This window comes from Mytilus californianus, unplaced genomic scaffold (assembly GCF_021869535.1).
Source record: "Mytilus californianus isolate M0D057914Y unplaced genomic scaffold, xbMytCali1.0.p SCAF_10, whole genome shotgun sequence".
Classification (NCBI taxonomy): Eukaryota; Metazoa; Mollusca; class Bivalvia; order Mytilida; family Mytilidae; genus Mytilus; species Mytilus californianus.
This window is the reverse complement of record NW_026262582.1, coordinates 30291343-30303994: the sequence shown is the minus strand read 5'-3', so window position 1 is coordinate 30303994 and position 12652 is coordinate 30291343. Positions and strand designations below refer to the sequence as shown.

The following is a 12652-nucleotide window of genomic DNA, read 5'->3' as shown; positions in this document are numbered from 1 at the left end:
GCATGTATCTGAAGTTTCACATGCAGCACTAAAAATCTGCTGACATTTACAAAAATATTATGTATGCTGATCATGGGTATATGTATGTTTTATATAATGAAAACACACACATGTTAGCATTAACTATCTTTAATTGTATTTTCCCTGAAATTACAAAATGATATATATGCAGCGTTGGTTCGTGTGTATGTATACTACCATGACCGTTCATAAAAATATCCTTCATCCCGATCAGAGGTAGATATATCTTAATATAATGGAAAACACACACGTGTAAGTATTACATATCTTAAATTGTGTTTTCCGTAAAATTACAAATTAATGTGTATTGCATACATGCAGTGTTTGTTTGTGCTGATATAAATATCAATGAAATTTGGCTGGTAATATTAAATGACGAGGACATATTTTCCGGTTTGAACGAATCACATTTCTCTAAAGTATTTATTAGTACATATGACCTGAAGTGGATGTAGTTAAGTACTTTATATAACATGGATGTGTCGTTTCAACCAAATGAACAAAGAAATACAAATATTTTCTTATTTCACTGATGGAATACATTGTACTATCGGATCTGGAAAAAACCATGGCTAGCTGACTATTCATGATGTATAATCATAGCTAAGGTTAGTTATTTGCTATACTTGTATGTAGATTATATGTGACAAAACTATAACACAAACTGTAAAATGTGTCCTTGTATTGCACTCTTAAAACATTGTGTTAAGGGGTAACATAGGTTATAAAAATAAAATGAATTTGATTGAAACTACGATAGTCTGAAGTATATGATATAATTATACACATTTGATGTATGAAACTAAATTAATACGTGATCAATTCAGTTCCACTAATCATTGAATACAACATACACGAATGACAGGAATTACTATAAATACTGGCCACACCCTCGCCAACTCTTTCGAGTTAAAGACAACATGGAGCAAAACATGGTTAAAAAAGCCTGACTAGACACATCAGCCAGTGGGGTAAAAAGTAAAATAACAAACATACCGAAGTCCGACGAAAATTTAAAACGGAAAGTCCCTAATCAAATGGCAAAATCAAAAGCTCAAACTCATCAAACGAATGGATAACAACTGTCATATTCCTGACTTAAAACCCACCTGAGTTTATCTAGACAATATGTCACTAAAGGAAACTCACAACAACAAAAAAAACAAAAGTAAGTGCATAAATCAACCATATGATTGCTAATTGGACAAAGAAATTAAAGACGGGTCATGATTTAGATAGGCAGGGTCAAAATGTTCTCTCCATTACTGGGAGTTAGCTAAGAAAGCCATGCGGGCTGTTTGTTGACTGCCTTTGTTTACGAAAACAACACACAACATTAAGTTAAAACACTACCAACAGTTTAATTGATAATGTTAAAAGAAAGCGTCTGTATTTGTGTGGGGTCTGTAACTGTTTAAGACAATTGGCTGAAACATTGTTTTTCTAACATAATTAGTTTGTGCATCAGGTCTAGCTCTAACTGTTATAGACGTAAGAACTTCCCTAATATCAACTATATCGTACTATTTTTGCGGTTGATAAAAAATTAACAGATACGAACCTGATAACGAAACACTAACAAATAGACTCATAAGAAAATATTATAGAAAACGGTACAAGTCGATCAGGATATTAGTATTGTAGTGTAATGGCAAACACTCTGGCGCATTTTATCAGCATTATATCTCGTATATTGTGTTTCCCTTCAATGTCAACATTTCCTTCACAAATGCAATCTGCCACACCCATTTCAGCAAATTCTGAAATATTCTCTGATTATCTAAATGATTTCTAAATAATGTATGTCTTGTTTTTCATTCGTGTTTCCTTTCTTGGATATTCGCCACATGTGTTTATATATGCAAAATAATGCAGTTTAGGTTGAAAATTTATTCAACGAGGCTATAAATATTATATGACGAGGAACTGTTTTGTAAACATTTTTAACGTTTCTACTTAGTACATTTAATTCACGCATTAGATAGTAAAATGGTCCCAAGTGGGTAATTTTGACACAACTATATTCAATAAAAAGTATATTGAATTATTTTTCACTTATTAAAGGATTTTTATTCTTTGATTTTGATTATCGTGAATTATTTAATTTGTTTTTAGTATTAAACGGATGTGTCGTATCAGACGAATGAACAGGGAAACGCATATATTTTACTAAGTTAATGAATGAAATGTAGTGTACTATCTATACCAGGAAAACCATGTCTAGTTGACCAATCTTAGTATAATTTGAGCTATGGGTGAAAATTGCTAGGCTTTTAGTAGATTTGTAGAATTGAATGTGATAAAACTATAAGATAAGCAGTCGATGAACATTGAAGTATATGTACATGCATATGCCGGTGTATTTCATACACAAATTTATTACCATTAAAACAGTCATGTTAAAGTGATAAACAGGAAAGACGTATCAACATAGAACGGAATTCATGTATAATATGATACTATAAAGTATATTGTGTCTTTGTTATAACTGGCTATTGAAAATAAAGTAAGCGCTTTCTAGATTTTACTTAACCATACTTCTTTTATCTTTATCTGTTTAAATGAAACAACGGGGATATGAATATGGTTTCTTTTATAATTATGGTTCCTTCGCTTTTTTTAATTTGTGCACATTTAAAAACTTAAACAAATAAATGACACTTATAAAATAGAAAAAAAACCTCTTGCTTTTTTCCTGTTGGTCATTGATTGCACAAATGCGGCATATATCAGGCTCCTATTTGATATATAATATATACAAAACAATTTGCGTGTACATTGTTCGCCGCTGGATTTATTATTTTTTCAGTATATTTCATACCAGAGAGCGTCAATCTGCTGGAACCCAATTCAAGTCCCCACTGAACACACATTGTATATTGGCTATATTTCTATTTCCCAATTCATACTACTTGTTTTTTTTCTTAATTCATCTTGAGACCAGATCATTTCGCATACAATTCTAAAATACAAATATATGCATCTAAAGATTCTGATGAAACATCTAAAATAAGTGTGGTGTCATTGGCATATTGTGATATAATCAATTATGAGTCTCCAATTGCAATACTGTTAATATTTTTGTTTTTTTTCTAAATAGTATCCCAAAAATATACAACATGTAGGGAGATAAAGGATGTTCTTGTCTGCAACCTCTTTGAACTGTAAAAACATCTGAAAGATAATCATTCTTTTTTACCGCTGATTTGGTATTTGTTTTGAGTGTTTAATAGAATGTCCACAGTAGAAATAATCAAGAACTTGTTTTAGGAAAATCCAGGAGATGAAATCAAAAGCTATTTCAAAATCAATCATTTCTTTTAGTGTAGTGGAGTAAATTATATATCATTCTGGTACTTTTCACCAATGAATCTACTAGGTATGAATCCTGCCTGGTCATTATTGATTCCAATTATTGATAAAACAGATATTATTCTTTCTGCAATGCAACTTGATGCTTTTTTAAAACAATGTCTTTTTGGTCGAGTTAAGCCATTTCAATTGATATTTTATTGTGTCTTTGTATGTTGTAATGTTATACCACTGTTTCAGGTTAGGGTGAAGGTTGGTGCTTAAAACGTTTAAACCCGCTGCATTTTTATGCACCTGTCCTAAGTCAGGAGACTGCTGTTCAGTAGTTGTCGTTTGTTGGTATGGTTCATAAGTGTTTCTCGTTTTTTTATATAGATTAGACTGTTGGTTTTCCTGTTTGAATATTTTTACACTTGTCTTTTTGGGGCCCTTTATAGCTTGCTGTTCGGTGTGAGCCAAGGCTCCGTGTTGAAGGCCGTACTTTGACCTATAATTGTTTACTTTTTATACATTGTGACTCGGATGAATAGTTGTCTCATTGGCACTCATACCACATCTTATTACTTATGGTTAAAAGACTTATTCGACGCCATTTGTTCATGTATTGTTTTGGTTCGTCGTCTTTAGGGATGTAAGTGATAATTTCTTTGATTTTATGTTTGATAGCAATTTCACCCTAATCATAACCATATTTTATTGATATTTGAGCACGTTTACCTACATCTATCCACAAAAATTAAAAACAAAACCATTTGTGTATACATCAGATCTAAAATTTCACACGCTTGTTATATTTGTTCTAATTTGTTTATATCTTCAGCAAGTACATGCTCTAATTTATTAGTTCTTTCTTTTTAAAGGATGCAAATGATATTGTTTTCCTCCTATATTAGTCTGTAATATTTCTTAAAATAACTGATGACTAATCAAGAACTCACGACCACTAGAACCTACCAAAATTATATTTTCTCTGTTGTATACAAGAGAATCATAATGTCCTTTAGTTAACTCATAACCATTTAAACAATATTAACATATTCTGGATCATACAAAAGAGAATTGTTAAATGTCTACCAAACCCTCCTAATACTGAAGTTATTGATCAGTGATTGATCTGATCTATAACTATTTTGTATCTTTATGGGATGTATATGTGGATAAAAGCTCTGTGAAACCAAAAAGAAGTATAGTCTGGTCTGTTTTATAGGGTTTTATTTCCTCCAAGTTACCCTTTTACTTTCTGGATATAAATCTCTAAAAGGATCAATTAGATTGTGAATTTCCTTTATATCTAGAACTTTTTCCTTGGCATTTGCATTATTATTATTTCAGTAATTGAAAATATCGAGGTTTGTTTTTTTACTAAATTATACTATTATGTTATAATGACAGTCTGGTTATCAGTTTCATTAATTACTTCACCAACTTTGTCAAGGGAATCACTATTTGGACCATACAATGTAAACAAAGTTACATTGCTATCTTCAAGTTTAATATTCAATCCGTAGAAGTTACTATTTTGACCCTTTTAACTATGTAAAATTGTATATTCAAAATTATTATTAATTAAAATTGCCATTTCTCTTTGTTTTGAGGAAAACTTCGTCTCCCCATTGATTCTTGATAAATTGCTCGTCTTTATTAGAAATGTGTGTATCTTGGAGACAATATACATTGTAAGTTAAAAATATTTGCTTTAAGATAATATAAAACAGCTCTTCGTTTTGCAATTGAATTAAGTCCTTGGCATTTGAATGAGACACGCTGAATACGATTATTGTTTTCATTTAAAGTACTTACATGACACATATTATTTAATATAATATTATTTAGATGTTTGGTGACTGCACTATGTCCCACACATCTGACACTAAGTAGTGAGTAAATAACAAAACATATATTAGTATATATGTAGTAATGGTCTGGTCTCTGATTCAAACTTTATATTGGTAAAAATTTTGCTGCTTTGAGTTATCAAGGACATCAAGTATTGCAAATAATACTAAATAATACAATAAACCACACAGATCATCAATACTCACCAACCAAAAAAATACAAAAACAAAAACAGCTGGTCAAGATCAACTGACATGAACAAACATCTGGGCAAGATAAACTGAGAGTTACAAACACCTGGGCAAGATAAACTGACAGGTACACAAACTTGGGCAAGATAAACTGAAAGGTACACACACCTGAGCAAGATAAACGGACAGGTACACAAACCTGAGAAAGATACACGGACAGGTTCAACCATCTGAGCAAAATAAACTGTCAAATACACACACCTGGGCAAGATAAACGGATTGCTACATTCCCCTGTGCAAGATAAACGGACAGGTACACACACCTGGGCAAGATAAACTGACAGGTACACACATCTGAGCAAGATAAACGGAAAGGTACACACACCTCAGCAAGATAAACGGACAGGTACACACACCTGAGCAAAATAAACTGACAAGTACACACACCTGGACAAGATAAACGGACAGCTACACACTCCTTGGCAAGATAAACTGACAGGTACACACACCTGAGCAAGATATACGGAAAGGTACACACACCTGAGCAAGATAAATGGACAGGTACACACACCTGAACAAAATAAAATGATAGTTACAAACACCTGAGCAATATAAACGAACAGGTACACACACACCTGGGCGAGATAAACTGATAGGTACACACACCTTAACAAGATAAACTGACAGGTACACACACCTGGACAAGATAAACTGATAGGTATACACACCTGGGCAATATAAACTGACAGTTACAAACACCTGTGCAAGATAAACTGATAGGTATACACACCTTGACAAGATAAACTGACAGGTATACACACCTGGGCAAGATAAACTGACAGATACACATACCTGGGCAAGATAAACTGATAGGTACACACACCTGGGCAAGTTAAACGGACAGGTACACATACCTGAGCAAGATAAACGGACAGGTACACACACCTGAGCAAGATAAACTGACAGTTACAAACACCTAGGCAAGATAAACTGACAGGCAACACACCTGGGCAAGATGAAATGATAGGTATACACACCTGGGCAATGTAAATTGACAGTTACAAACACCTGGGCAAGATAAACTGATATGTACACACACCTGAGCAAGATAAACTGACAGGTACACAAACCTGGGCAAGATAAACTGAAAGGTACACACACCTGAGCAAGATAAACGGACAGGTACATACACCTGAGCAAGATAAACGGACAGATACACACACCTGAGCAAAATAAACTGACAAGTACACACACCTTGGCAAGATAAACGGACAGCTACACTCACCTGTGCAAGATAAACTGACAGGTACACACACCCGGCCAATATAAACTGACAGGTACACACACATGGGCAAGATAAACTGACAGTTACAAACACCTAGGCAAGATAAACTGACAGGCAACACACCTGGGCAAGAAAAACTGATAGGTACACACACCTGGGCAATGTAAACTGACAGTTAAAAACACCTGGGCAAGATAAACGAATAGGAACACACACCTGTGCAATATAAACTTACAAGTACAAACAGCTGGGCAATATAAACTGACAGGTACAAACACCTGTGAAAGATAAACTGAGAGGTACACACACCTGGACAAGATAAACCGGAACAAACACATAAGCTGGTGGAGTAAAAACGCCCCCTGTTTCCCTGTCTAGACCATATATCGTAGAGATAAAACTAACAATAAAAAAGAAAACATTACAACTGCCAACAACACTATCTTGATCTAATAGATATTCGTGTTTAAACAATCATATCCTCTGTAATTTTCTTTAGGACGTACATCTTTAAATATAAAACACAATCTCCAATTCTCAAAACGTCGATTGCATGCGCGCGTTTGCAATCCGAAGTCGAACACCCATTGCAAAATTCACATTTTATTCTTATCTCCCACAGGCAATTATATAAAAGAGGGGCGAAAGATACCAGAGGGACATTCAAACTCATATGTCGAAAATAAACAGACAACGCCATGGCTAAAAAAGAAAAAAAGACCAATAGACAAACAATAGTACAGGCAGATCAGTTTGATTCTAGAACAAAGGTTGGATGTGTAAATCTATTATTTTGAAGTGATGAACATCATTGTAATAAAATGCAAAATTACCTGTTTTTAAGTGAAAGTGACTACCTGTCTTAAGTCACTTGAGCTATATTTTGTAAAGGGTTCATTTTAAGGTGGTTGAATAAAACTTTGGTTTTGATTTTTAAGGTCAAGTAAGTGCCAAAGTTAGAAAAAATAAATATGACATAAATTTTAAAAGTTAATTGTTTGTTACATTAAAGATTATAAAATACATCAAACATGTAAGTCAAAAAAAAATACGGAAATTCATTGCCTAATGCAACATATTTGCGGCATGATTGTAAAAATTATTTTAACAACATACACATATACAAATAATCAAATGTAATTAAAACGATACAAATCCGAAGATTATAGAAATCTATATAGTTTTTAAATGTAAAATGCAAGATTATCAATATTAAAAATAGCTGTACCTGTCAGATGTTTTAAAAGCAACAATTAACTGAACAGAAGTAAGGATTTCTAAAACAATGAAGTAAAGAAGTTCACAATATATAAATATATAAAATTTTATACATTTTGTGAAAACAGACATTGAATGTAATAACTATGACAAACAATAAGATAATATTGAGTGATCTCTATTTATCGACTTAGAGTACTTTATGTGGCATGTTATTAAGGTATAGATCCTGATCCATACAAGTCATCATCTTTCTCTGGTGTGGATGCTACTGGCGTATATTTTCATCTTCGTTCTTTTTGTGGTGTGTCTGTGGACTTTCTTTTTCAAAGGGCTGATTGATTAGTGTGTGAAGTAACCTCTGATGTTTTTCAAATAGTTTCGATGTTGATGATTTTTCCATCATCTCCTAGGTCAAATTCTATTTCTCCTGATTCTGCCTTTAATAAACAACCTTTAGATATAAAGTCTGGTAAATCCTTGTTGTGGTGACAAGCTGTCAGATAATAATCAACTAAACATTGGGCATTTGAAGCAAATTTGAGTAATGCAGAAGCAGGAGGCATCCAAAGCTGTGGATTTTTTAATTTCCCTTCTTTTCTAGTAGATGGAAACTTCATTTTCATTCTTCGTACATCTACAAAAGAGAGAGCGGAAAACTGATCATTTAAGTGAGTTTTCTAAGTCAAAGGACCATATCTCTGCACAGAATCATCAGACCGGAACAAAATTCGAACTTGATCTGTAACTTGTCATGATAAAACAATACACCAAATATTAAATCAATATTTTTAAGCATGAAGAAAAAAAGTGTGGAAAAGTGATTTGCCGGACTGACTGATGGACAGACAGACAGACGGACGGAGTGCAAACTTAAAGTCCCTTTCGACTTCGTCGGTAGGGGACTAATAAATGTCTCATCATTGATGATAGAAGCCAAATTATTTAAAAATCCAACAAAAATTGAATAGCTGAAAAACTAAAAAGTTAAAAGGTATACCAAAAGCCAGAAAAGAGCTTTAGAAGCACATAATTTATTAAGTTTTATTTAAAAAATTCCAGTACTTTGTTTTTAATATGTACTTAATCCAAAATCAGAGTGGACCAGCTGAATTACGATACTGATATTTGATGCAAATAGAGTAAAGTCTCATGAAGGAAGAAAGACATAAAAAACTAGTAAACCTTTTATCTATGAGTATTGGAGTGTAAAGGTAAATAGATAAATAATTCAAGTTCATGACAATACAGAATGAAGCCAGTAAAAAGAGTGCGGTTTATAGATGTAATAATTTTAATATTTTCTTAAATCTGTTTTTTTTTTTATTTTCTTACCTTCAATAATGGAATCCCACAATATTTCAAATCCCCATGATAAGAGGTGCTTAAATCGATTCACCATACTGACTTCATTGGCTGATAAGGTGGTTAGTTCCTTGTGAAAATCTTCCTTGGTTAGTTTTCTTTCCTTTTTACAATTGCAATGATCATGCCCATCACAATCTGCTACATGCCAAGAGGCAACTGTCTTTGAATCTTTGGGTATTCCCTTCAGTGTAATTGGTAGAGTACATAATTACATAGCACGACTTTCTCCTGAAGATGGGTCAGCTCGAAACTTTAGTCTTACTAAATAGTCCATAAAGAGTATTAGGTGGCAGTCTTTCAGGTTAATTGTTTTCTTACATATTCCAGCTTCAGTGTCATATTCAAGTTCATACTTGTGCAAATATGTGATAAAATAACACTGGTCTTCATTTGCCATTTCTTTGAGTCTTCTCTCTGACTCATTCTAACTCAGTGTTGCACCTGAGCTTTGAGTAACCGAGACAACAATGGAAACAGACTAATAATTTAATGCAAGCTCTTGAGAATTTAAGTCTTGTAAAACGCCTGTATAGAGTATGTTCGACAGATTCAAGAGATGATTGCCAAGACAAAGGCTTATGCATACTTAAAGTATAGCATGAAGAACAATATTCTTCATCAGTTTCCGCATGTGGGATGTCTATGTTAGAAATATTAGAGTTTGTCCAATGATGTAAGATATCATCATTTCATTTCATATTCAACAAATCTTCTCTGAATCGGTACCGGTATGGTCTTCCTAAAGAGTCGTTGTATGGCAAGAGTGTGTCTTGTTTGAGAAACACAATTTCCCCACAAATGAGTTCATCACGGTTAGCAAGGGAATTAGTGATGACTTCTGAAATGTAACTAACCTCATCTATAAGATTCTGCTGCAATTCTATATATAAATGTACAGACTTGCGTGTTTACATGAATTGAGACATTCATGACAGAGGACTTATTCCACAATCACAAAATTCTTCCAAGATTTGTGTCTCAGTGACTTTTGGTAGATCGTTTTTCCTGCCCTGTATGGTTATATCCTCATTTCCTATTGCTATGTTCTTTCTTTTAGTTCTCTCAGTAATGATAATAATAATAACAAAATCAATCGGGTCCAGGACCAATCCAGTATACCTTATTATTATCCTTCGTAATTAATTCCATCTATGTGCATACATTTAGAGTAATTTAGAGCTGGTATACTCAGTGAATGATACACATTTCTTGTTGTGGAATACATTTTTCAGCATTTATTTTCATTTTTGTAAAGAAATTCACACTTGCATTTTTGTTGTATACTTATTAGATCTGGTCTGTGTTTCTAATACCAAAAGAGGTGTTTCCATTATGGTCATGTAGACCTAGGCCTATTCTCATCAGGTATCCCTAGCCTATATGTTACCTTTCTTGTAATATTTTAGAATGGTTCGAATTTGATTTCACTTATGGGGATACGACACCTGTTCATACGTTCGTTCGTTTCTTTCTTTTTTCTTCTTTCTGTTTTTTGTTATTTATTTCCTTTTTTATTTAAGATATTCTGTTACTTTATTGTGCGTGATATTTTTTTCTTTAATTTGAATTTATCTGTTTATATCATTTTTCATCTTTGAGTTCGTTAAATACTCTTTTAGATTTTTATGTCTTTTTTATGCAATAGTCGGTGGTTTTGGAAAAAGAGTTTTTGCATCTCTGTTTTGTTCGATTAGGTGCCAATGTTTCCTTAAAGCTCTGCCGATTCCTTTAAGTGCTGGATTAAATCTTGTTGCAAAAACGAGTGGTGGAGCCGCTTTCTTATTTTTATAATTATATTTCAAAGTTTGTTTCCTTTCTCGTTTTCTTGTATTTGTTATAATATTGTCAATCTCATTTTCGTGATGTCCTCTTTTTAGAAGTTTAGACTTAAAAAGTGGAACTTCTTTATTGAAGTCTTTTGGGTAATTGCAAGATCTTATAAAGCGAATAATTTCTGCAGTAATGAATCCTTTGAATACTGATGTAGGGTGGGTTGATGTTCGTTTTAGGTATTAAAAATTATCAGTCGGTTTTCTAAATAGTTTGATATCTAAATTTTTTTTTTCCCATTTTTCACCTCTGAAGACAGTTATGTCTAGAAACTGTATACTTTCCGATGATATCTCATGTGTAAATCTAATTAATTGGTGTATAGTATTAGCGATGTCGAAGAAAACTAGAAGATTCTTACTGGAGTTAAATAGGACAAAGCCATCATCCCGATAAATTGATAGATGAGTGATATTGTTTTTAAACGGAAATAGTTCTAGTATTTTTGAAATTATTTCAAACATTCTAATATCAGCTAAACTAGGACTCATTGTGTTTCCCATAGGAATTCCACATTTCTGTTTGAATATTATCGCATTAAATTCAAATTCATTATTTGTTAGTACGTAGTTCAAAAGTTCGAGAATTTTATTTTTAGGTGGAAGAGCTATATCATATTTAATTTCAAGCATTTTTGGCCAGGCTCTATCTACTGCTTCAATTATTTCTTTGTTTGTGAGTGAATTGTACATACTCGAAAGATCGAAACTGCAAAATATGATATTTTTCGGTACTCTTACACTTTCAATTTTGTTGATGAAAGCGGTCGTGTCCTTTGTATATGTCTAAAGTTTGCCTACAACTGGTTTGAGAAAATAGTCTATTAAATGACCAATTCTTTCTACAGGGCTGTTGCATAATGATACAATTGGTCTGCCAGGGATTTGAATTTCCTTTAAGTATTCACTGTTTGCTTTTATCTTTTCTCGATCAGTTTGACTTAATTTGTGTATCTTTGGTAATGTATATAATCTTCCTAGTCTCTTATTTTCGCATCTTGTTAAATACTCATACGTAGTGTTATCAAGGTAACTGTTATCATGTAACCTTTTCAGCATCCTATTTATAGTTTCTGAAATTTCTTCTGTATGACACTCCTGGATTTGTTCATAATAAGTATACCCATTGCCTGTTTAATGTATAATTGCATATCAAGAACGACTGTGGATGAATTCTTGTCAGATTTTTTAATTATGATATTTTTATTCGCTCGTAAATTGTTCAAAGCTATTCTTTCCTTTTTACTTAGATTTTCTCTTATTTTGTTCAGTTTTAATTTGCTGAGTTCAAGTTTTGTAGCAAATAGATAACTTTCAATTGTATTATTTGCATGTTTCGGTTTTATATCCCGATTTTCTCCTGAATGGTTGGCATGGATATGTATTGGAAATATCTTCAAATTGAAATTTACATCTCATTTTCCTGGCCACTTCGTCGAAATCATGTGATAGTTTTTGTTTTGCATATTTAATTCCAGGTTTAGGAATAAATTCTAAACCTTTTGCTAAAACTAGTATTTCATCATCGGTAAGGTTTTCTTAAGTACATATATCTATATAATTTAACGCTTTCTCAATTTTTGCATTGTGTT

General features: G+C 32.7%; 1 protein-coding gene across 1 annotated transcript in view; it reads left to right on the top strand.

Moving 5' to 3' along the window:
• The first annotated feature begins 364 nt into the window (after positions 1–364).
• Positions 365–12652, top strand: part of LOC127717917 (putative ankyrin repeat protein RF_0381) — a 183437-nt gene continuing 171149 nt past the window's right edge. The window contains exon 1 of the mRNA XM_052223783.1: positions 365–629. The gene's annotated coding sequence lies outside the window, so the exon portion shown is untranslated. The remainder of the gene's footprint in view (positions 630–12652) is intronic.